The 25932-nt window shown below is 39.6% G+C and overlaps 1 protein-coding gene across 1 annotated transcript in view; it reads right to left on the bottom strand.

The window, feature by feature from the left end:
* The window catches only part of PRKCG (protein kinase C gamma), a 270969-nt gene that overhangs the window by 175531 nt on the left and 69506 nt on the right, over positions 1-25932 (bottom strand). The gene's annotated exons all lie outside the window — the stretch shown is intronic.

Here is a 25932-nt window from a genome sequence, read left to right as displayed (position 1 = left end):
TCCCCCATGACACTAGAAGAGATCTGGCTGCTTGGCCCCTGTGCCTAGGTGTATAGCCAAGCTTGACACTCATCCTCTGTCTGTATGTGGCAAGGATTCTATAGACCATAAGTTCCTTATGGTAGGGCATACTTTCATCATGTGCTAATGATGCTGTTACCTGGATCTGGTTGTAGATTCCCATTTATATTTATGGGCTTTATGTACAACTATATTATATTTTTTTCTTGTAACACATCACTTACACACTTCTTTACTGGAATGTCCAGCATAAAATGAAGCCACTATGACAGCATGAAATTCAAACAGTCACCTGTTTCCCATTACTTCTTATAATATATATTTATATTTATAATATATAATATTCTTACATTGTTGCTAACATTTAAAGGCCATTTCCAGGGACACATTGCTGCTGGACAGATGCATTAAAGTACATCAAAAGATGGGAACTATAACACCCATTATGAAGATACCATCTGCCATGGTCACAATGTAATTGTTTTATCATTTAAATTAAAATGTAAATAAAAACTTTACAAATTGGTTCACCAAATAGTGACTAATTTGGAAAACAACCACGGCAGATTTGCACTTTTCTATTAATGGGTAATGTGAACAGATACAACCATGTTTAAGCCGGTTTGACTATGGATGAACCAGTTCGGACAGGACTTGAGCCAGATCGCACCTGATTTAGCCAGTTCGCACATGGTCAAACCAGTTTGAACACAGTCGAGTCAGCTTGAATATCTTCAAATGGATGCATTTTAACACTTTTGCAAAGTGAAAAGAAAATCTCAAATGCAAATGTCATATGGTGAACTTCGAACACAGGAATATATTAGCATGAATTGCAAAATGTTGAAATATTATATGTAGCCATTTAAGTTTGTTTTATCGCATTTTAACTTTTTTTTAACACGTGAACAAATGCCAGAAAGTCTAACCGCAAATTCCATTTTGCAAATATTGTAGATTGTACCACTAACATTTTCGACACCCTCGAAGCAGTGAAATTTTAAATAATTAGTAAGAATGTGGTTAATAAGAAACCCGATATTGCAATTTGATAATAAAAAAATGTATTGTCAGACTTGCTAAAAAGCAGTAACTGAATATTTATTATTCCTATAATTTGTCACCACACCTATAATATTTATTTCAGAGAACAAAAAGGAATTAGACTCAATTTTCCACATTTATGAGAAGAAATGTCAGGTTACTATGCACTAGTAAAACATTTCAAAAGGGGAACACTCAGGTATCAGTTTGATCCACTATATACATGCAAAAGATGTGCAGATGGTAGTTGAATACTCTTCCTTTTGGCTACTTTCTTTCATCTTCGCCTTTAGTGTCTGTTTTATTATGTAAAGTTATGAATTTTTTTGTTACAATTAATCAACAATAATTCAATATATAATCCTTTTATTGGCCTAAAGGTTCAATACTAGTGGGGATGCCTCACACAATAACATATCTCTTTAACAAATCTCAGAAACATACTAACAGGAATTGATGGATTTGCCATTGATTTTTTTTTTCTTATCTGACAGTCAGATCTGAGCTAATGGATCTTGAACATTTTTGTTCAGATGAAGTAAACATGACAGAACAAAAGTCATAACAATTGTCTGAAATACTGATTCAAATTAGTATTGTGAGGTAGTGAGTAAGACTACCTCACTACCAAAGCCACTGAAGGCTGTCACTTCAGCACCATGCTTTCTGTCAGCTGGACCAGACTCTGTATTGCCTCTAATGCTTGAAGCATTTTCTTGTAAGGAGAAACAATATAAATTATTCTGCTACAACAAAACCATTTTATGATTCTGGAGAGATTGCAAATTTTATCTGAAACAACTTTGCTCAATTTGATTATATGCATACTTGCCAACTCTCCCTGAATGTCAGGGAGACTCCCTGAAATAGGGGTGATCTCCCTCACTCCCTGAAGAGTCTGGCATTCTCCCTGATGCTGAGCCAGTACAAGACGTGGTTGACTTCGCCATCTGTGGCAGGATGACACAGTTCACAAATTGTGTCCTATGTCCATGTATTGATGCCTATGGAGGTGGCCATTTTCATGGAGACCAAGATTTAATCAAAGATTGACAGCTAAGACAACATGACTTTAGTAATGGAGACAGAAATGTAAAAAACACTTCAGTCTCTAGAGATTCATTAGCTGCTTTTCTTTAACGCATAGTTACCTACTCTCCCAGAATGTCCGGGAGACTCCCACATTTCTGGGAGACCTCCCGGGAGAGCAGGACATCCTCCCGGTTCTCGCCCCCGCAATAGATAAGTGCAAATATCGCATCATCTTAGCTAATTCGTAAAGCCCCGCCCCCACACGCCCACCTCCCCGGGATTTCCCTGAAGCCAACGAGGAAAAGTTTTCAAGTATGAATATATGTGAGGCTATTACACCAGTTTTACATACATTCCTCTTAGTTTGGGTTTCTAAAAGAGGTAATTTTGCATGCAAACTTCTGGCTATGTTAAAATATTAAACACCTATATATACTTATTTTATGTGCAATGCAATTTTTCTTAACTTCGAAAATAGAGGGTTTATGCTTCTAGACCAGGCCGGGCACTCTACGTACCAGCATGCCCTGAAAACTATCAGCTAGCTATTTAATGGCAAAGCATGCTGGGACTTGTAGTTTCACAACACCTGGAGGGCTACAGGTTGGCCAGGCCTGTTCTTGACTAAGCAAATTACTTATTATTTCACCCATGTACTCAATAAATTCCTTTTGAAGTATTTAATTCCCCAGAATAGCTGCATGTCGATAGAGGCAGGTGTTTTATAAAGAACAACTATCCACATATGCCTAAAGGAACATTTTGTGGTCCCTTCAGAAATATATAAAAAAAAAAACATGAAATAGAGGAAAAAACTAACACTGTTGAAGTTAGAAAAATAACCCCATCCGTCTAGAACTACAAAGAGAAAGACGTAATATATTTCTTAGCACTTCCAGAATCCTATGCTAGTCTCCATGACAACAGATTCCCCAAATATACTCAGCTTTTCTGCATTGCTGGAAGGAGCCAAGCATGGGGGAGGCGAAGAATTAAAATCCATGACCACTTTGCTACATAAATTTGCATGTTCAGCTGACTGGTAGAATGCATTTAATTTCTCACATTCCTGAGGAGACACTCTGTAGATAAAAATACAAGTTCTCTTTCTTGTGGTCTACAAATCCAATGTGAATTGTGTTTATGTGTGTTGCCATTCAACACTTCAAATCTCAAAGGAGAATCTACAATACGAATGGCCTGTGCAAATTCAGTTTCTTCGTTTTTTGTGACTTAACGTGCATATTTTCCTGCATTGGCATCTTTTGCATGGGGACCAACATTTTCCTCATTCTAATGGAAGGAGCTGGCTAGAAAAGAGCAGAACTGGATATTCCGTGCAGGATGTGGGTTAACTGCAGGAATGCACTAGAGTCTACCACCAAATGTAAAGATGAGATATTGTTCTGTGGGACAAGATACAATTGTTATTATTATTAATGCATACAGCACTTCACAAACTGGGATTGGGAATGCACCTAAGTGTGTACACGACAAATATTCCATATTTTATTATCCAGTTCTTAAAATACCCACTTATTTCTCAGGTACTTCACAGTCACAAAAGTACACACAACACAGTTTATTTTATGTGGTTATAGAAATCACAAAGGAAAACACAGGAAAGGCATCTTTATATTTAATTTATTATACAATCATATAATGGAACTCGTTGACAGGTACCATTGATATATTTGGGTCCAAAACTTGGGTCTGTTTCTCCAAAAAGACAATATTTATGGTATTTGTTTGACAAAAATTGAGACTAGCTTAAAATGTAGCTAAATATACCTATTCATACTACAAATATATCTAATTATTACAGGGCATTTATAAAACTACTTTGCAAATCACTATACTTCATTTGCAATGGTGTTCAGGAGAGGGTGGACCTTAAGAGGCAGGATTCCCTGAAAATGTCAATTCCCTGTGTCCAGGGGTAGGCTGGGCTGGGGGGGCAGAAAGGTATCTGCCGCCCGGGCCGGACCCATAGTGGGCTACCTTGGGATGGGTCACGGTGCCATCTCAATTTATTTCCTGTAAAATGTTCCTAATAGGTTGTTGAGTCGGGCTAAAGCTTGCCAGCCCTCCCCTGTCTGTGTCCCTAACATTTGGTGAGGTAAGAAGGCAGGATTCCACCAAGAGAGGCAGAACTTATCAGAGGTAGCATGGTGATAAAAATATTGCTTTATGCCAAATCTGGCATAGAATAAGCACAAGGGGCCTGATTCATTAAGGATCTTAACTTGAGAAACTTTTTATTTCAGTCTCCTGGACAAAACCATGTTACAATGCAAGGGGTGCAAATTAGTATTCTGTTTTGCACATAAGTTAAATACTGACTGTTTTGTCATGTAGCACACAAATACTTGATAGCTTATTTGTACACTGAAATTTAAAGTTGATATTTGTGTGCTACATGAAAAAACAGTCAGTATTTAACTTATGTGCAAAACAGAATACTAATTTTCACCCCTTGCATTGTAACATGGTTTTGTCCAGGAGACTGAAATAAGAAGTTTCTCAAGTTAAGATCCTTAATGAATCAGGCCTTAAATGCTAATCAAGGGACATTTCTAAAAACTATTTTTACAATGTTTCAAATACAGTTTTTAAAGTAATGAGGTTGAGAGGGGTTTGGTTCTCAGTTTTTATCTCCTGCTCTTGTGTTATGGCCATAGTTTTGAAATAGCTAGGGATAGGACAACGCGTAGCCAATTAAATCATCAGAAAGCTTTTTATACAATGAACTCACTTCTCTGGCTTACCAAATGTTAGCTCTGCTCAGGGCACTGATGCACGCAGAACGTCTATCCCTTTTTATCTAGATGCCGAGCTATTATTTCCTGGTGCCATCTGTCATACAAACTTTGATGACAATAACAGGGGGCATGTGTTTAGATTTTTGATAAGCAGCTTTTTGATTTTGTAATAAAAAACACATCATGAGAAATTTGATTGAAATATTGCCATTCGACTTTTACCACAGCATATAACATTGTTATGAAGATGAAGTAGACATGGGTTATCTATAGTTCCTCTTATGTTTATCATTTGATGTTATTTCTACCAGTCATGTGCACATGGAAGTCTTACAATTTTTTGTGAACCAGCGGTGCTTCCAGTTGCTGTGTGGGACCTTTGTTGTTTATATTAAGGTGTTAATTAAATAATATGGAGCACATGCTGATGTGAATACTAAGAAGACAAATTAACACAACAATCATATATACAAAGTGCAATTGAACACTGCACACCTTATTGTGGACCAAAGTTTAAACTTATCCTGGAAATATCCAATCAGGTTGCTGTTGGAAGACAAAATTAATGTACTGTGTGAAAATTCATTAGTACTTAATTAAATAAATAGGTCAAGCCAGGCTAGGGATGAGCTAAATTATCAAAGCTGTTCAAAAATCATTTTGTATTTGGCTTCATCATTTTACACATTTGCATAGCAAAACAAATTGACAATCGCCAAGTTCTATTCATAGACTATAAATTTAGCAAGTTGCAGATTTATAAATAGTATGGAATGGTGTGCCACAGAAAGACGAAACAAGCGAGAACCCGAAGATTACATTGCCAGTGCAAAATATTGCCCCGTATTTAGCTCATCTCTAAGCCTGGAGAACTTTTGGGGGTCAGTATACAGTGTTGACTACATTTACTGCATGACACCTGATTAATGTGTATTGTAAATTAGAGATGTTCACCTACCCCCGTGTTCTGGTTTTGGATCTGGATTAACTTTCATGTTTTGGTTTTGGCAAAACCGCTCTTGCGTCTTTTGGTTCCAGATTTATTTTTTAATTTTTTTAAAAAGATCCCGATTTTTTTGATAAAATCACATATTTTTGCCCCCCCCCTACATTATAATTAACCTCAATAACACTAATTTCAAGTCATTTGTGTTAGGAACTCCCAAGTCAGTATAGTGAAACTCGGGAACTACTCAGAAGGCCAGGTGTTCGCTGGAGCCCCTAGTGGTGGGGACAGACTGGGCTGCGGGCCGACCGAGGGTCGAGTGGAGTGATTGGTGGACTGTAGTATAAGAAGAGTCCTAGGTCAAAAGGTCACAGGCACAGATGCAATATCCAAGGGCAAGCGAAGGGTCAAACTCACAGGCAGAGAAGGAAAATCCGAATTCCAGGCAAAAGGTCAAGGTCAGAAGAGAAGGGTCACGGGTCCAATAACAAGCAGGGGTCAAAACACGGGTAGTCAAATCCAAGGTAGCAGGAACCAAAACGGATAGCACAAGCAGGCAGCAGAACTGAGGACAGAACGCTATAACCGGCAGTGAGGTTGCAAACCTCACTGCCATAAATACCAGTAGTGGCCAATCAGAGCCTAGCTCTGACATCACATGGGCAGGCTCAATCCTGCCATATTAATCAGCCCACAGGCTTGTGGGCGCTTTTGCGCATGCGCCCGGCTGTTCCCAGCTGCCGGGACGCAGCGCCCCTGTAAATAGAGTCCGAGCGTTGCCCTGGCAATGGTCGGGTCAAAGCAGGAAGTGACGTCCCGGTTGCCATAGCGACGACCGGGACGCCTGCAGGAAATAGGTGAGAGTCGCGGCGGTGCCCGCGGCCGCCGCGACTGCTAACAATTTGCAGTCAATTTTGATCACCTCACAGGTCACAATATTATTTTCATACACTTTCAAACAAAGACTGCAGCGACCTGGCTGGATGCTAAGCGACAGACAAATGACTCAAACACACAGCAGTTCCTACCACATCTAGGAAACATTGCCACACAGCAGTGTCAGGAAAGAAAAGTGGTGCAATTAACAATGGAGGTCTCCTCTTTGTATGTTACCTATATAACACAGTGCAATGTGACTGCAGATTTAGAAGACCAAGCCTGCCAGACTTATTATTTCTATTTCAGCAATGATAAACAGCAATGGAGCTCTCCTGAATGTCACTGGAGACTTTGAAGAACACTGCTACCCCTCCTCTTTTTTTTTCTATCTATGACGCTGCCCAACCACACTAGAGACTGCCAAGAACTGTGGTACCCCTTCTGTGTCCCTCTGTGAAATGGCGCTGGATCGCCGTGGAGGGCGGTACTTATAGAATCCAAAGCTTGCGAGAGCCAACGACGTAAAAATGACGTTTTGCCTCGTTTTCAATTCCGAGGGCACGCAAAAGTACAGAGTCGGCTCGGTACTCGGATTTGCTAAGTTCAGGTGTGTTCGGTTCTCGAAGAACCAAGGCTGAGCATCTCTATTGTAAATACATTCAATTACTGCCTGTTTCAATGCATTGTAGAAGTTGTGTCAAAACTCATAGCTGGAAATGAACCTGATAACAAAGTTTTGGGATATATTATTAAAAACATATCAATGTATTTATTAGGCATGAATAGACACGCTCAACAATTTTGTACATATTCATGGTACAATTTTCAATAGACCTTGATCTGAAAGTTCAAATTCGCCATTCACATTTATTATTTGCTGTTCGCACCATTTTTAATTAATAAACAAATATTTAAATTTTTGCCTTTAATTGAACCTTGAACTGAATTAAACATCAGTTTGAAGTTCACCATTTGAGGTTTGCCATTCTTTTTGTAGGTCCAACATTCGCAATTAAAACCCTCCAAAATATATAAATTTTAGCTCAAACATGTTCAGGATGGTTCACACATCTGTGACCATGTTCGATCATGTGCAAAGTGGCTCAGTCATGGTCAAACCAGCTGAAATATGCTACAACCGGCTTGAACATGTTTAAACCTGTTTGGCTTTCACAAGTTTAGTTTGGTTTTTAAATTGATCTAAAATTCAAGAATTCCTGATGAACCATTTGTCAAACAAATTAGAGAATCAATATGAGGTCAGATTGAGTATCTCTAAGTGTGACTGCTCCCAGGTTGGTTTATGGAGAAGTCTAGCTGTTTCCAAATACATTTCTAAGACAGCAGCTGCGGTACGTTTGAAGTAGGTATTGCTCTCCATTGAAATCATACTAAAGAAATTTAATGTATCAAGATGTCTTTCATGTTGAATTAACTTGTATTTCACATTTAGTGGCCATATACAGTAGATCTACTTGGTGAAATGTAACAAGGTAGCAACCACACTCACGGCGGTCGAAGGAAGCTGCTGTTAGTTTTTTTTTTATGCTGAAACAGTATGAAAGAAAAAAGTTTTAAGAATAAAAATGGTCTAACTAGTTTTGTGCCTGCAATGGCAAAACCCGTCAATGTCTGCCCATATAATAGTACTTCATCTATTTTTCACATTCTAATGGCACCCTGGCCCCCAACATTCCAGGAGTGCCTGTTACAGCGCTGGTGCACATAGCTTTCCCCGGTGATGGTGGAGGTAGGAGTGGGTATCACATTTTTTGCTCTCCTGATTTCCCTAGGGACTTCAGCCATGTCCTGACAGGGCTAGAGTTGGTTTCACATGATGACAGGGGATCCACACTGTGAGGCCAATTACATTTGGCCGTGTTGTTCTAGAAATAATACGGCCTGTGCACTATTACCATTACTACGACGAAAGTGCGCAGTATTACAGTTAGTACGGTAATTATAAAGCTGATTTTTGCTTGTAGCCCTCGGGGCCGAGAGCAAAATCTGGGTTGAAATTACCGTATTAACGGTAATACAATAAGCGTCATGTTATTCCTACACTAACGTGGCCAAATTGAATTGGCCCCTGTGAGTTTCCGTATTATAGTGTGGTCAGTCAAGCCTGGCATACCTAGTGCTGGTTGTCTCTTTTAAGGGGTGATGCCACGCTCTTTGTCCTCCTCTTTTAGTGGAAACCAGTCCAGGCTATAGTGCCAGTTCTGGTAACTTATGTTAGGGGGGGCACAATGTGTTTTTTTTAAAAAAAAATTATTTAATCTTACAAGTAAAGATACATATTGATGCTGTCATCACCATCATCATCGGCATACTTTTACACCATTGGTCAGAGAGCCACGATACATACACCTACAAAGAGTAGTGTCTGTAGATGCTGCTATGACCACATGTCCTACACTTACGTGTGGATGCCCTACTGTGCTTGACTTGCACTTGCCTGCCCCCGGGGGGTCTCTCCAGACCTATAGGCCACAACTGCAAATTACTTAAAATTCAGACTTTGTCCACATCTTACTCCATAGTCTCAATGCAGCAAAGCGGATTTTTGCGACCCACAGTTGTACTTAAGTCCTAATCTAAATGAGGACCTTTGAATGCAAAATAATTTGGGGCATAGTTCACACATTAAATCCCTGCCAAAATTTCTGCTCACTGAACAAAATACTTTCACTCACACATTGCAAAAATTAGAGGTAACATTGCTCCACTCCCACTATATTTCCTAACGCAAAAGGCAGAGTAATTCCAGACAAAATGTTTTTTTATTTTTTACTAGGCACTAAATACCATCAGCAGCCAACAGGTTGACTGAACATTTAGCAATTTGCATTCACATTTCACTCCATTTCACTTAGGGCTTATGCAGACAAGCAACATTTAAATGTGCTGCTCCTGCATTTCAGTTCATCATCATCATTATCTATTTGTAAGACGCCACAAAGTCGGCAGCACTGGAGCAGTAAAAGTTATAAACTACACAAAATATAAATTGCACATAAAAACAGAACAAGTACATAAAAAGTGAATGGAGGAGGTGCAGATGTGAGACAAATGATATAGAGGGCCCTGCCCATGTGAGCTTACATTATAGAGGGAGAGGGCATTGCTATAGAGCTAGATGGACTCTGAGTGGACATGGGACTGTAGCTTGTAAAACATGCAGGGTAACTATCAGGTGGGGGAATGATAGGCTATAGTTAAGAGGTGAGTTTTGAGAGACCTGTTTGAAAATGTGAAGGTTAGGTGAGAGTCTGATCAGGTGGTGTAGGAAGCTCCAGCACGGGAGAAGTCTTGGAGTTGGGAGTCAGGGGTGGTTATTATTATTATTAATTTTTATTTATAGGGCGCCACTATGTGTCTGCGGCGCCGTACAGGGACAAACGAAAAGAACTTAATGCTCAATTAAGCAGTTGTACAAGACACAGGACTATGAGTCATTAACTAAGTTTTCCAGCTGATACCCATGTATAACTGAATGGATAGTGGCTGAAAACTACACATGTTCATTAGCATTAATGGAACACTGGTCTACTATGTGCAAATGACACTTACCTGCATAAGCTCTTATTCAAATAAACAGTATTTTGTCGCTAATGAAACAGCTGCATTTTTTTCTATCATGTGTCTTTAGCGTTATCTTTATTTTAGATACCATTTATGTTTTAACCTGATGTTTTACAGTTTTTGGATAACATCCATAACCTTGTCTTTAGGGTGTATAATATACCGTTCACAACAATGCAGTATATGTCTCTTTCTTTCTGAAATGCCACTCTAATAAACAATAGCTGTTGTTCTGGAGCTGGCTGCGTATTTCCAGGGTTTATTATCTACCTAGCTGTCCAAGAAAATAGATTGCCTTCCGAACTTGTATTCCCTTGAGTCTGAACCTTTAGTAATTTGTCATCTAAGCAGCCAAGTATCTCAGCTCTGCTCTTCTGAGTGAATAAAAAAAGATCTCAAAAGCAAAGTGAGAACTATATTTGTAATGAAATCAGTGGCGCACGCAGGGGGAGTTTCTGAGTCTCCAGAAACCCCTCCTGCGCTAACTAAATGGCCACCATAGAGGCACTGTTTTATACAGCAGCTGCGACTAAACTGAGCTGCTGTGCATGCGTGGGCACATGCGCAGCAGCTCCCTCTATTGTTTTTGGGTTTTTTCCGGTCAGGGGGGGGAAACACCCCCCAGAAAATCCTGCGTGCGCCCCTGGAAATGAGTGACTAAATGTTAAAGAAATCTAGTTAAACAATCCCCATGATTCGACTATTTATTTACAAAATTCTCAAATTTTCAGTTTAAATCTTGTAGACAATCTTATCTATTCTTTAATTAGAAAATATCACCAGTGTAGTATATAATTTTTTAATGCATCTTAAAAGGTAGAGTAACAACTGTGTTTCTGTGCCCTCATATTGAGCATGGCATTTATTTATTCTATAAAGGCTAGGAAAAGTATTTATCCACAGTGTTCACATTATATATTTTTACATCACGGAATCTAAATGTATTTATTTTGGAAATCTTACCACTAGTTCTGCAACCTTAGATGAGTCAATTTTAGCCAAGCCAAACGGATTGTGTAGATGTAACCTCAGAGAGTGCTTAGATGTTTGCATTAATTAAAGTTTATTATTTTGCTTTATCCCCTTTTTGCACAAACAAATAACACAATCTGTATATGTTTACAGAAACAAGTCTGAGATAAACAAACATTTTTGCAAGATGCACTACCATAGCATTCATGTAAAGTACATCTATGTGTCAAAATAGTGTAATCCTTAGAGATTTCCATATATTCTGTCCATGGAAATGGGTTTGATGCCTTTTGCTCTAAAAAGTTGTTGTTGTTTTTACAAACAATTGTTGCTTTTGTGTATAAGAATATTATTGATGATTGGATAATCCAAAAGGATATAGGCAACATATTTTTTTCTGACACAAGTTTGAGAGACACATTCTTCACACAGCTACTTAATCAAAATGCCACTGATTATGCAACATATATGGCTGATCTATTGTTTGTTTCCCTCCTTGTGAACATTGCTTCGTTACGTCCTATTGTAATTACTGCCATGTAAGATTGAAGAGGAAGAAGCAAATTGTATTTACCATTAATTCCTTTTCCACGAAATCCGTATCAGTCCAATACTGTTAAATATATTTTTGCCTACAAATTTTAGAAACAGCTTTGGGAAATCACTCAAAAACACAAGGGAAGATGAGGAGTTGTACTATATACTACCTGGGGGTGTTCCTATTTTCCTGTCTCTACCGGAGGCTAGAAGGGACTAACCCATTGTAATGTCTGCTATTTATTATTTATAGTAAACTAGCTGAAGTACCAGGCATTGCCCGGGTTTTAATCTTCAAGTTATTAATGAGTTGGGTGAAACTGTCAACATCTTAAAAATAATTAGCAGCTAAAATGTCATCCCAATCCATCCAATGAAAGGCCCAGAACAGGGTCCTTGTGTCAAAGTTTTACCCAGCGCACACCAATAGGAGGTCCCGACTGGGACCCCAACCACTCCATTAGCAATCCTAGACCAATTGCCACCGCTCTATGAAGTCTTCATCCAAATCCATCCAGTGGAATGCACACAACAGGCTCCCCAAATCAAATTTCTGCTTCGCATACACCAACAAAGGGTCCAACCGTGACACTAACCTCCATAAAACCTGGACAGGATCCAACTGGACTACCTTGCGCTGGTTTCATCTTAATCGTTGCAGGGGCGTCCAAAAGCATAACCAGACAGACAAACATACATACAAACAAACAAACAGACCAATGATTTTTATAAATAAGATGGCATCCAAATCCATCCAGTGGAAAGGCCAAAACAGACTCCCTGTATCAAATTTCTGCCCAGCGTACACCAACGGAAGGTCCGACCAGGACCTCAACCCCCTAGTCTTCTGGGTTCCAGTGTTGTCACTCTGATGTTTTCATCCAAATCCATCAAATGGATGGCTTAGAACAGGCTCCCTGGGTCAAAGTTCTGCCCAAAAAAGTATGTTTTCAATACATGTCGCTCTGTCAATTTGTCGCATTGTTGTTATGTGGTCTAGCTTACTTTTTCAATACTAAATGTCAGGCGTCATCCCCACACTCACCATAGGTGCCAGGGATGGACACCTTTCTTTGCCGGCAGCTCCTCCAGTTACTAGGCAACAGGACACGGTCTTCTTCCTCCAGGCCCCGCTTTCTGTGCACATGTGCAGTTCGCTCACGTCTGTTACCAAGCAACAGGACGCTTCTCTGCACTTTCTGTCAGTGGTCAACTGCTCTGACTGTCAGCTACACTGGCACCAATCAGGGAATTGGTTCCTCTATTAAACCTGCCCCTAACACCAGGTAGGCGCCAGAGTATCTAGGTCCTCCTATGCTCCAGCCTGTTTGCCTGCTCTCTGACTGACCTTCTGTGTACCGACCCAGCTCCCTCTGGTTCTGCTCCTGGATCTCCCTTTGGCCTGATTGCTCCCACTGTATCTGACCTCTGGCTTGCTGACTCTAAATTTGCCTACTCCTCTGGTACCTCGTTGGCCTGAATGGTTTAATCTCTGCTTGCACGACCACGTCTGTTCACCATCCACTTCACTGATAGCTAACTTGGAGGGCCGCGACCTGCATGCCCCTTGCAGCAAACTCCAAACTCCCTTGCGGGGGTCCCTGGCGAAGACCAGAGGTGTGTTTAGATTCCGCGCCACCTAGCTTAGCAGTGCAAATATCAGCAAGTGGTCTTCAGTTCCTGTATCTTGTGACACTAAATAACTATGTAACATTTGGCAGCTTTACCTTAAGAGCTGTGGAAGATATTTGCCAACAAACAAACAAATAAACTTCTTCTTTTAAATATATAAAAGATTGAATTAATGGTCGCTTCTTTATTGGTTACAAATGAGGCTCACACATGTGCATAAGCACCCCTCACTGGCCTGGCAAGCTGTAAGACCTCACTTACCACTACCAGCCAGTATCATCATGGAGTTGAGCAACGCTCAGCTGCCCAGCCAACATTTTAATGGTAAATTAGAAACTTGAAGATCACTGCAAAAATCTTTCATACCGCCCAACAAAGAAAATAGATCCCTATATCTGAATATGATTGACAAAATGGTTTAGAGGGGAAAGAAAACAAAACAATGCGGCAGGGACTGAAGTGAGCGAGCTCTCTGTACAGCGCTGCGGAATCAGTGGCACTATATAAATAAATGGTGATGAAGGTGATGATGAATGATTATCTAGAATGTAAGCTCTCACAGGCAGGGTCCTCTTTACCTATTATCCCATATCTGTCTACTGTCTGACTCCCTTGTACGTCCCGTCAAGTCTTTTGCTCCACTCCTTATAAGTTCCCATAGCATTACTCACAATCATCTGTGCTACTTACATGCATTGCCTATTCTATTTGTATTTGTTATTTGCTTCTGTATCCAGCGCTATGGAATCTGTGGAGCCTTATAAATAAATAATAATTCTTATCATTATTTAGGCAAGCTCAGCTATGTATAAAGATCCAGTGGTAAATGTATCAAAGTGAGAGTTTGTCAGCGTGTTTAAATCGTGGAAAATCGCGGGTGTTTACTCGCGAGTTTTGAAAAAAAAAACCTGAAATGTATCAAGCTGCGATTTTGACACTGATGTTCAAAATCGCTGGTCATCTCTGGCGATTTGCTGCGATGTTAACACTCCCGAGATTAGCTAACTCTCCTGTGTTTGGCAAACTCTCTTGTGTTGTATCAGTAAGTTGTAAACACATCACTGTTACACTGACCTGTCATACATTGCGCATGCGCTACGCTACTTGCGTAAGCTGTATTTACAGTATTACAGCTTACGCAAGTAGCGTAGCGTATGCGCAATGAGCTACGTTACTTGCGTAAGCTCTATTTACTGTATTAGGTGATTTCCCCACTAGTGTGGGAAAATCACATAATACAGAAGTTAGAGCTTGCGCAAGTTCATTGCGTACCGGACCTCCTACTAGGTAGGAGGTGTTAGCGTCGGGTCCACAGTTTTTTTATTTTTCTACAATCAAGATTAAAGAGTCGTGGGAATTACAAATATGGGGCCCTCCTGGCCGAAGCAAGAAGACTTCTATCAACAAGGGGCCCCTTCTGGGCGAAGTACAGAAGAGATTGGCCAAGCAAAACTTTTGGAAGTATAAATATTCTGGGACTGGGGCAAGCAGGACTATTGGATGGTATAATTAATATGGGACTGGGGCAAGCACGGACCTTTTGGAGAAGAAAGAAGACATCTTTGGTGAGTATTTGGGGTGTTTTTATTTTTATTAAATAGATGTGGTGTAAATGAAAGTGGTTAGTGTGTTTATTGTGGGTTTTTTATTTTTAATAAATGTGTGTGGTGTTTACCATGGTGTTGTTATTTATTTAACATTTTTTTGTGGAACTACAGGCCCCAGCAAGCCAGGGATGTCAGGGCAAGTTGGCACTTGTGGTTTTCCAAGTGCCAACATGCCCTGGCTGCCGTGGATATGCTGGTGCTTGTAGTTATACAAGCAGCAGCATGGCCACACTGTTTTTGGCAACCTGGCTGGCTGGGACTTGTAGTTCCACAAAACAAAATGGCATCTGTTTATTATTTTTACTCTTTTGCGCCGTTATTACCCTACTACCCACAGCCCAGGGGTAGTAGGAAGAGCCCTAGTGCTATCAGCACTGGGCTGGTTCTTTCTAGTAGGGGGGCCCGCTCGTTTTTTTCGGCGGACTCCATTCCATAGGGAATCCAGCCCAGCGCTGAACAGTCTAGGGTCGGTTAGTCATTATGGCAGGGGGACCCCTGCCGTGTGTCCCACTGTTATAGTGCGCCAACCCTGGCTGGTTTGCCTAGTGCTGGTAAAGTGAAAATCGGGGGGACCCCACGCAAAATTTTTCCCCGATTTTCACGGGACTAGCAGTAGTAAGGCAGCACTAGGGTTAAGCATGAATAGCGGGGGGACCTCACGTTTTTTTTTTTCAACTTTTATCTATTCTTTAACATTTTAACACTGCCAGGGCAGTGTAACAGTGATGTGTTTGGACAACACGCTGCTATCAAGCAGCGTGTTTTATCTGGCGTGTTTTGAAGCAAACTCTCCTGAGTTTTCTAACTCGCAGCTTCATACATTGGAGACTTGTATAGCTGCAGTGGCAAACAGTCGGGAGTTTGATCTCTGGCGATTTTGCAAATAGCGATTTTGACAGAAGTAGAACTCTGGCGATTTTGCATGAAATCTCAGCTTCATACATCTGCGAATTTCAACTCTCCCGAGAAAATCTCTGGATTTGCAAACTCGCACATTGATAAATTTACCCAGTATAATAATTCTAGGAGTTACTAAACTTCCTGCAATATAAATATTATCATATATCCATCTCCTAATACTTGCATTAGAAAAATAAATCAGAACATGTTTTAAATAGCATTAAATGCATGTGCATTTAATAGTTTGTGGATACAAATAGGCACAGTATAAACTTTATATTTTACACAAAAAAGACAACAAAAAAAGCTCACAGGGAGTTCTCATAAAAGCAATCAACAGCATGCTAACACTATAACTGTTTATGAGTTTACCATGTATCAGAGATAGACATAAATTATACTCATTCACTGTGAAGCATGATCGAACTGGACATATCTCTTCTGTCTCAGTCCCCTGTGAATTTTGAGTTATTCAGCACAACGGTCTCTACAGTCTGTGAAAATGAGCTGCTATTTCTTTCAGTCATATGATTGATCCTTTTGCCTGCGGCCCCATTTATTTAGTCCATAAAATTATTCTTATGTTTAATTGCAGATTTGACGTAAAGTGAGCACCTTTCCAGGCTTTTGATATGTGCTTCCACTTGATAGGATTGGACATTCTACTCTTTGCTTGTTTTGGGAGGACTAAGTAAAAAATATCTATTTTTGTTTTGTTCTGTTACGCAGCCTTTCCTGGCTTTGGTTCATTCATAGCACATCAGCAAAAAGTCACATTGAAATTGACAGCAGGTAAAAAATCCTCATCTAGATTTAGAATGGACGAAAGTCCTTTTCATTCTCTGGGCATATAAATGAATTAGCATTCATCTGGCAAGCGGGACTTTAAAAGATCAAGAGAAAGGCCCATAGGAAGGACCATGGTCTGTTACGGTACACATGCTATCTAAGCCCACTTGGAGCAGCCATTTTATGGTCTGAATCAATTTTCATGAGAATGCAGCCTGCAGACTTCTTACCTGAAGCATGTTATTTGTTATTGAGAGAATTTACTTACAGTAAATAACTCATAGTGGTCAACCTTCTATTGTTGCCCTCCGGGTGATCCCGGAGAGCAGAAGTGGGTGGTGTGTGGAAAAATGTGTCATTTGGGATCCCGACGGGCAGAATTGTCTACTCTCCCAGGAGTCCTACCCGGAATTTGTGTATCTCCCGGAAATTCTGGGAGAGTTGTCAAGTATGAAATAACTAATACATATCTCGCAACTTAATTGAAACTCAATTTAGGCGGGACAGTTAGGCAGTGAACTGGTGCGCATGACAATGGATGAGTGTATTAAAATGTGGGGAGTTGGGTACGGTGTTGCCTGCCACTTTCATCATCTGTAGCGATTGGAAGCTCTTCAAAGCTGGCAGGTATGCTAACACGTGAGAGTAACTAAAAAGGGTCATGGCTCATAAAAAGTACAGCTTCCCTGTATTGACAAACCTGTGGCAGCACATCACTCAAGTATGACATCAGATTTCTGAGTTAATAGAAATGCACCTCAAAAACACTAAGGGCCTGATTCATTAAGTAAAGCAAGCCAAACAAATGAGTAAGTTTTCTCCTGGACTAAACCATGTTACAATGCAAGGGGTGCAAATTAGTCTATTATTTTGCACATAAATTAAATACTGGCTGTTTTTTTCATGTAGCACACAAATACTTGATAGCTTTACTTGTACACTGAAATTTAAAGTTGATCTAGGACATGCCCTACCCCAACTATAAATCTGCCATCACATTTTACATTTGTCTCCCCCTTCAATGCAACATGGTATTGCCAAAGTGCAAAGTTACTCATTTTTTTGCTTTACTTTCCTTAATGAAGCAGTCCCTAAATGTTGGCGACAGAATAGGAATAGGATATCGAGTTGTGAAGCATGCTGGATCAACAATTAAAAACAAAGAAACAGAGAAATTACACTATACATACTACATAGTAACTGCTTAACTTAATAGACCTTTACCTTTTAAAGATTATATTGTTGTATTTTTTAATCATGTGACTAATGACAAGTTCTTTAGTTAACTTAAGTCTTTGCCTTTGACCTATTTTTGACGAGTTAATACTCTAATTCACGATAATGGACGATAATATGTTTTATGTCCTCTGGGTGATATTACTATTTTCTTTCTTTTTTCTTACAGGTCCTCAGTAAAATCCAAAGCCTGCTTCCAAGCCCTGACCTGAATTTCTTATTTTTAAATTCAGCTGGTACTTTTCCACAGCAGATATATATTTACTGCTGCACACTTTAATTGGATAGTACAATGACAGTTGCATTACACCCAGCAACCCAGATTACACATTAGACAAAAATCAGGCAGGATAAGTACAGACTTGGACTTTGGATGCCAATGTTCTGTTTTACTGTCACTTTGGGGATTGTTTAATATTCAGTAGCTCTGTTTAGTAACAAATAAAAAAGAATCTTTGAATCATGGATGATAATACAAGTCATATCATTTTTTTTTTACCATTCTAAAGCAGTACTTAACAGCTGTAGAGTAAATGCTCTGAAAAAAGATGTTCCTTTAATAATACATTACTTTCATGGTTCTGGGAAACATGAATAAACAAGAAGAGAAAATGTGATGCCGTATCAGCATAAAAACTACATTCAAGATTAAGATAACTCTATAAAATAAAAGCTGTACAAAACATATAACTTCAATAAAAGTAGGTGTAAATGTCCATGAGCACTACTACTGGGTAAGGTGTATTCCAGCCCATAGTTAGTGAGCTGAGGGGGCTTGATAGAAACAAGGTTGGGAAACACTTTGATGGAAACTTTCAGCACATTCCATTGGTGGGACAGTGCCACTAAGAGAAGAGAAAAGTTAAATTATATATATATATATATATATATATATATATATATATATATATATATATATATATATGTTAACCCGTGCATGATACTCATGCATTCTAGTCAAATCAAGCTACTTAAGGTGTTAAAAAGGTTCTTGTCATGCATTTGGGCCATAGCCCAGGCCTCAACCACCAACCACTCCCCACTGTCACCCCCGGCAACCACCAACCACTCCCAACTGTCACTTCTCCTTTAAGAAATATATTTATTTTTTAAATCTTTATAAACACTTTTAACAAGTAACAAATTAAATTAACAAATTAAAAACATCTTAGTATACCAAATTTCAGCCCTTTCTGATTTTTTTTTTCCACACACACTAAGAATTTAGTAGGTCAGTGTATAACTCCGCCCAGCAGGTGGCGCTGCAGCTTGGTTTTATTTTTTCCACACACAGACAGACTAACACACGCCACTAGACATTTATATATATATATATATATATATATATATATATATATATATATATATATATATGTATATGTATACGGACCTAGGATGTCCTAATGTCACCACATTGAACATGTTATTGAGTTGCCATCTTCACGATTTCAGCTGGTGTGTAAAGTAGAAAACACCAACTCGCATTTCCCTTACCTAAAGCTTGCCAGTGGTGACACACTACAGACATTGTCAACATGGTACAACCATAAACCTGTCCACTGGCGACATCCCACAGTGGGTCTCTTTCCACTGCACCAAAAATTACTCCCAAATGTAACTAAAATATTTCCAGTTACCTCTTAATTTTTTTTTATTATATACAAGTCATACTACAGTGTGAGTTTCAATTATGCAACTTCTATAAAAGTAACACACAAAGGTGTGTTGTTTAAAAATTTACTACAAGGTTTCACCTCTGGTTGTGTTATACATATACTTACAGTACAATTTCCTCTTTCATAGTGTATTGATAGGAAAGCATTATTTTAAATTATACAGTACACATTTTAATTATATATAATTATACAGTACATTATATTTTTTGCCATCATTTATTTTCCACTTAAACTTATCGTATGTTGTCTGAGCTATTTGATGTATTTCTCTATATGAGATCTCTCACAAAGAAGTACATTTATGTGGTTTAAATTCCATGATGAACGACATAGAAGATCATGTAGGTATCCTGGCAATCCTGACTTGGAGTAAAGAAATATTTTCTTTGTTATTCCTCATCTATCATGTCAAAACATATGTGTGATTAGAAACGACTGGGCCCTTTGACAGCAATGGAAAGGGCACCTCACAGAAAGGGCTTCATTACTATGGTTAGATAAACCAATGAAGATTGTCTCCAGTACCCAACAATGCAATGCACAAGCTGCATATTTGCCAATACAGTACAAGTGCTCAGGCTACATATACACTTATTTTAGACTCTTAAGCTGCCAAATCTGTCTAAATCAATAAGCAACATCATCATTACCATTCATTTATATAACACCATTGATTCCGCAGCGCTGTACAGAGAACTCACTTACAGTAGTCCCTGCCTCATTGGGGCTTACAGTCTAAATTCCTAACACACATACAAACAGACTAGGGTCAATTTGTTAGTAGTCAATTAACCTACAAGTATGTTTTTTTGGGAGTGTGGGAGGAAACCCATGCAAACACGGGGATAACATACAAACTCCACACAGATAAGGTCATGGTCCGGAATTGAACTCATGACCCCAGTGCTGTGAGGCAGAAGTGCCAATCACTTAGCCACCGTGCTGCAATGTGGTTTAGTGAGGGGATTGTAGGTTCTATCATTATTTAGTTATTCAGTTATCATTAATATGTACACTACCCATCAAATAATGGGTATGTACCCAGCTATATAGAAACTGTTTAATGCAAACTAAAAGGACTAAACACATGCTAAAATATCCATCCTATTAGATCCATTCAAATATAAGCTAATATATACAGTAATTTCCAACAATGTGGCCCATGGTATATTCATAAATGTTATTGCTGCTGCATATTAACAGTAGATATGATAATTATTATGACTATTAAATCATAAAAGTTCTGATATATCTCAAGTTTATTTTTCATATGATTTTTCTCCTCACAGATAAGGCCATGGTTGGGAATCAAACTCATGACCCCAGTGCTGTAAGGCAGAAGTGCTAACCACTTAGCCATCGTTCTGCCCAACAGATATAAGTATACGTGTGTTGGTGGTCACTATGCTGCTGGGCTCATAGCATTTGATTAAACTGCAATGGGGGTTGTGCTGAAGCAGATAAGTAACTGTTATTTTTATTTAAAACAATATGTTGGTTTATAAGTACTCAAGACAAGCTTTGGGCATTTATTAGATAGCACTTATTTTTAATGACTAAAGGTCAGACTCTATAACAGTTACTGGAGTATGCCAAAAATTATGTTGTTAATATTGCCAGAATTATAAAGTATAATAAAACCGTAAGTGACAAATATAAAATTAACTAGCTAAAGTGAGCCTGGTTTGTAGCTAGCAAGGACACAATTAGTGAAAGATTATAATAATCATAAGTAAAACTGGCAGTGAGGATAGTAAAGAAGCCCAAAACACTGTTAAAATGTATTTAAAAGGGTTATTTCACTACTTGCCCCCACTCCCACCTCTTTATAATTAGAGATGGTCACTGACGCCCGTGTTTTGGTTTTGGTTTCGGATCTGGATTACCTTCGTGTTTTGGTTTTTGTTTTGAAAAACCGCCATTGAGTGTTTTGGTTTTGTTTTGCTATTATTGAAAAAAATGAAAAAAATAACCTATTTTAGTGCTCCACCAGTTTCTTAGATAAGTGAGGTAATTCTAAAGCTAATAAATTATGAAAAAAACAGTTTAATCCCTGGTAGGCCGTCCACAATTTGAACACTTGTCTGCAAATTATACAGACAAAACTGGTTGTCTACCTCCTCCATCTTTGATTATTGGCAATGTAGCCATCGTCTTTGGGTGTATATTACACCCTCCACTTGTAGTTGAATATGAAAAAAGCAGCAGACTGTGGAACTAGAAAGTAAAATTAAATGGACCACGGTAGTTTGGTGGCTATCTATGCCCCCCCCCCCGTCCTCCACTTGTAGTTGAATATAAAAAAAGCAGCCTGCACAGACTGTGGAACTAGAAATTCGAATATACAAAGAAATGGACAAAGGCAGTTTGGTATCTGTCTGCATCAGACCCCCCCTCCCCATCCACTTGTAGTAAAATAGAAAAAAAAGCAGCCTGCATAGACTGTAGAACTAGAACTTTGAATATACAAAGAAATGGACAAAGGCAGTTTGGTATCTGTCTGCATCAGATCCCCTCTCCACTAGGAGTAAAATAGAAAACTATTCAGCCGTTGTATAATCTAGAATATAAATAGAAATTGAGAAAGGCAAATCAACATCATCATTCGCGCCCTCGTCACCTCCACAAATATCCCCCTCATCTTCTTCTATTTCCAAAGTGGCATCCTCAATTTGTGTATGACCGGCTACACTCAGGCTGTTCAGGTACACATCAGCAGAACTGCTGAAAGGGCCCTTCTTTATGGGTACACAAACAGAATGCTCACGATTAGACATACCACTGGTGGATGGACTCTCCACAGGGATAGGTGTCATTTGGGAATCAGAGCAAACATTATTCTCTAATGCCTTACTGTTATCTTGCAGCTCGGCTTTGACGCGTAACAGTAGTTGTGCACCAATTGTAGGCTCGGTAACTTTTTGGGATCTGTCACTAATAGAGAAAGGCGAAGGCCTCATTCTTTCTTTGCCACTGCGTGTGTAGAATGGCATGTTGGCAAAAAAAATTTTATCGGCACTTACTTTTGCTCAGTAACACTTCTTTTTCACTTCAACACAGTAAAAAAAAAATTAGTTTTTGTTTTTTGGACTGATTTCGAAACACTGTAGTTTCACATCGCCTTCCCCAGATGACGTACTGGGAACACTACCATCAGGACTGGTGACAGAACCTGGTTGCTCATTCTGCTCATATGTGGACTGCTTTGAATCCATTCTCAGCCCAAAGCACTTGTAGTGCTAAAAATTATTTGGCAGATACTGCTGACAGTAGTAATTTTGACAGCCAGAAATATTTATGCACAATTATGGGGGACACCCCAAAAGCACTGGGGAGTGCTAAAAATTAGTTGGTAGATACTGCTGACAGATAGTAATTTTGACAGCCAGAAATATTTATGCACAATTATGGGGGGGACACCCCAAAAGCACTGGGAAGTGCTAAAAATTATTTGGTAGATACTGCTGACAGATAGTAATTTTGACAGCCAGAAATATTTAGGAAAAATAATGGGGGACACCCAAAAAGCACTTTGAGTGCCAAATATAAAAAAAAAAAAAAAAAAACCCTCTATCCTCCTCTCTTCTCTAGCGATTTTTGTTAGCACAATTGGAATCAGAATATTGTATTCTCTGTCCCTGCTCTAATCAGCCTGTGACTACACCCTGCTCTCTCCATCTGTCAAATGGCGATGGATTGCTGTGGAGGCGTGTATTTATAATCTTCAAGTATCGCGAGAACCGAGCCCCGAGATCCGACGACGTCACAATGACATTCGGCATCGATACTCGGCTCGGTACTCGGATACCCAAAGTTCGGGTGGGTTCGGTTCTCGGGGAACCGAGCCCGCCCATCTCTATTTATAATAGTATCTATATTTTATTTCTACTTACTGAGATATTGATTCCAGCACTGATCAGGCATTGTACATGCTTCCGCCCTGCATGACAAATACTCAACATGTGTGCACTGTAATGTGCTATATGTATACCGTACAATATTCACCATCAAAAAATAAGGAACACATTTTTGGCCCTCAAGTTTAAAGCTGGGGGGGGGTACGTATCGGTGTGTGATGCAGTATATCAGAATGCAGACAGATTAGCATTGTACAGGGTCTGCACATTGGCTAATTAGCACTAGCATAACGGGTAAGAAATAAAGAAAATAATTAGTATTATAATTATACAGTAGTTAATGTCATAAACGCTAGTTAACTTGGATAGAGATCCAATTTAATAGGTAGCTATGTCTAGCTGGAATGAATGAAATGAATTTAATAATGACTAATTTGTAAAACCAACAATATATTTTTAAAGAAAAATAATAGAGTTTTTAATAAAAAGAAATTGGAGAAATTAAAGAACCATTTTTCCAGCTTCTAAGTTCTTTTACAATTTAGCTTAATTTCAAATCACTGGTGTTTTCACGTCTATATATTAAATTGGTTTTAATTTATTTTATTTATATGGTCAATAATATATAGATAACAATTTGTAGCTAACAGATATAGGGGCATATTCAATTGTTGGCGTTATCCGGAAAAGTTACGCGGTGTGTGCACTATTACCGTCATTACGGCAATAGTGTGCGTAATTACCGTTATTACGGTACCTTTAACGCTGGAATTCAGCACGCAGCTCAGGGAGCTGCGAGCTGAAATCCGGCTGAGAATTACCGTAATAACGGTAATATTTTTAACGCGGCGGGCAACGCTAACAATTGAATATGCCCCATAGTGGTTTTACACTGTGTTGCAAATAGGTTATAGCGTGTATAGTGTGAGTTTTGGTTTGGGCCTACTAATGTTTTAAAGTTGTGCTAGCTGATCACTCAGTCTGCAAGGTGGAATGTTAGATACTTTGTAACCAGGATTTGTGTGTAGTTGCCTGATGTAGGAGAATTACATTAATCCGGACTGTAGCCTTTGGAGCGCCAGGATCTAACACTCTACTGCCGCGATCTAAAGCAAACGGCCATGGCTGTATAGCAGCGGCCAGCGGCCCCCTCTCTCCCCAGATCAGTGCAATGCAGTACCACCCAGCAGTGCTGGCAGCCCTAGGCATCAGCATGACCATGGCCTTTCTCAAGGCATCCCGCAGCTGCATTGCTGTAAACAAGAAAGAAAGCTTAAAATACACCTTCTACCTGAAAGCTCTCTTACCTGAAAAAGATGAACCTGTTACGCGACAAACTGTTGTTGGGGGACTTTCTGTCTCCCTTCAACCAGTTGTTTTTGGTGGATGAAGAAAGTTTGGGTTTCTTGGATGACTGCACGGAGGTGGCCGGGTACCTCCCATTGCAAATTTTGTTTGTCCCTGTGGGACTCATGCCGGGTCAAATATAAATTGTTCTAGTCTTATTTCACCTCTGACTCCTCTCTGGGGCAATCCACACTTTCCTCCTGGTAACTCGATACAGCAATTTAAACACTGGATAAGTGCAGAAATACGGGTGGTCTCGGACCTGGCAGTCAATCAAACTTGGGCTTCCATGTCACTGATGTGAATGAGTTCTCTGTACAGCGCTGCGGAATCAGTGGCGCCATATCAATAAATGATGATGATGATGATGTCGGACCTTTACCACAGGTTTGAACCTTTTCGCCTGCTTTTCTTTGAATACTTTCAGGTCTGACACTTCGCCATGTCCTTGCCCTCCCCTGATGCTCTCCGGACCCTTACCTTCCTTGAGCATATGTGTCTACATTCCCCACTCACCAAAGGGATGATCTCCGGGATCTGTAATTGGCTTATAATATATACTTTTGGCATGCTAGGCCGGCATGAGAAAAAAATGACCTGGGACCTCCTCCAGATGACTCTTGGTGGGAGGAGATTATGGAGGGGATTGCCAAGAGCTTGATATCTACATTAATTAAGGAAACGGCCTACAAGTTGTACTATAGGTGGTACTATATCCCTGACAAGCTGTCTAGAATGTTTTCCACGGCTACTCCGAGCTGCTGGCGGGAATGTGGCCAGAGAGGTACGATGCTACATATATGTTGGACCTGCCCTCGTATAGTTCCTTTTTGGAACATGGTTCTTACACTTATAAGCTCTGTGTCAGAACAACAGATAAAAAGGGACCCCTGGTCATTCCTTCTCTCCCGCCCTATACCAAATGAGAGTGTGCCTTCTAACAAGGTTATCTCCCATATCTTGGCAGCTGCTAAATCCCTAATAGCATTGGAAAGACCCTAATGCTCCCTCCATGCAGGTACTAGGGTCTTACATTTGGCATGTCGCAAGCATGGAGAGTATAACGTACTACCTCCACGATAAATCACATAGTTTCGACAAGGTGTGGGC

The sequence above is a fragment of the Mixophyes fleayi genome, chromosome 11 (assembly GCF_038048845.1).
Source record: "Mixophyes fleayi isolate aMixFle1 chromosome 11, aMixFle1.hap1, whole genome shotgun sequence".
In the NCBI taxonomy this organism is placed as follows: domain Eukaryota; kingdom Metazoa; phylum Chordata; class Amphibia; order Anura; family Limnodynastidae; genus Mixophyes; species Mixophyes fleayi.
This window is presented reverse-complemented; position numbering and strand designations above follow the sequence as displayed.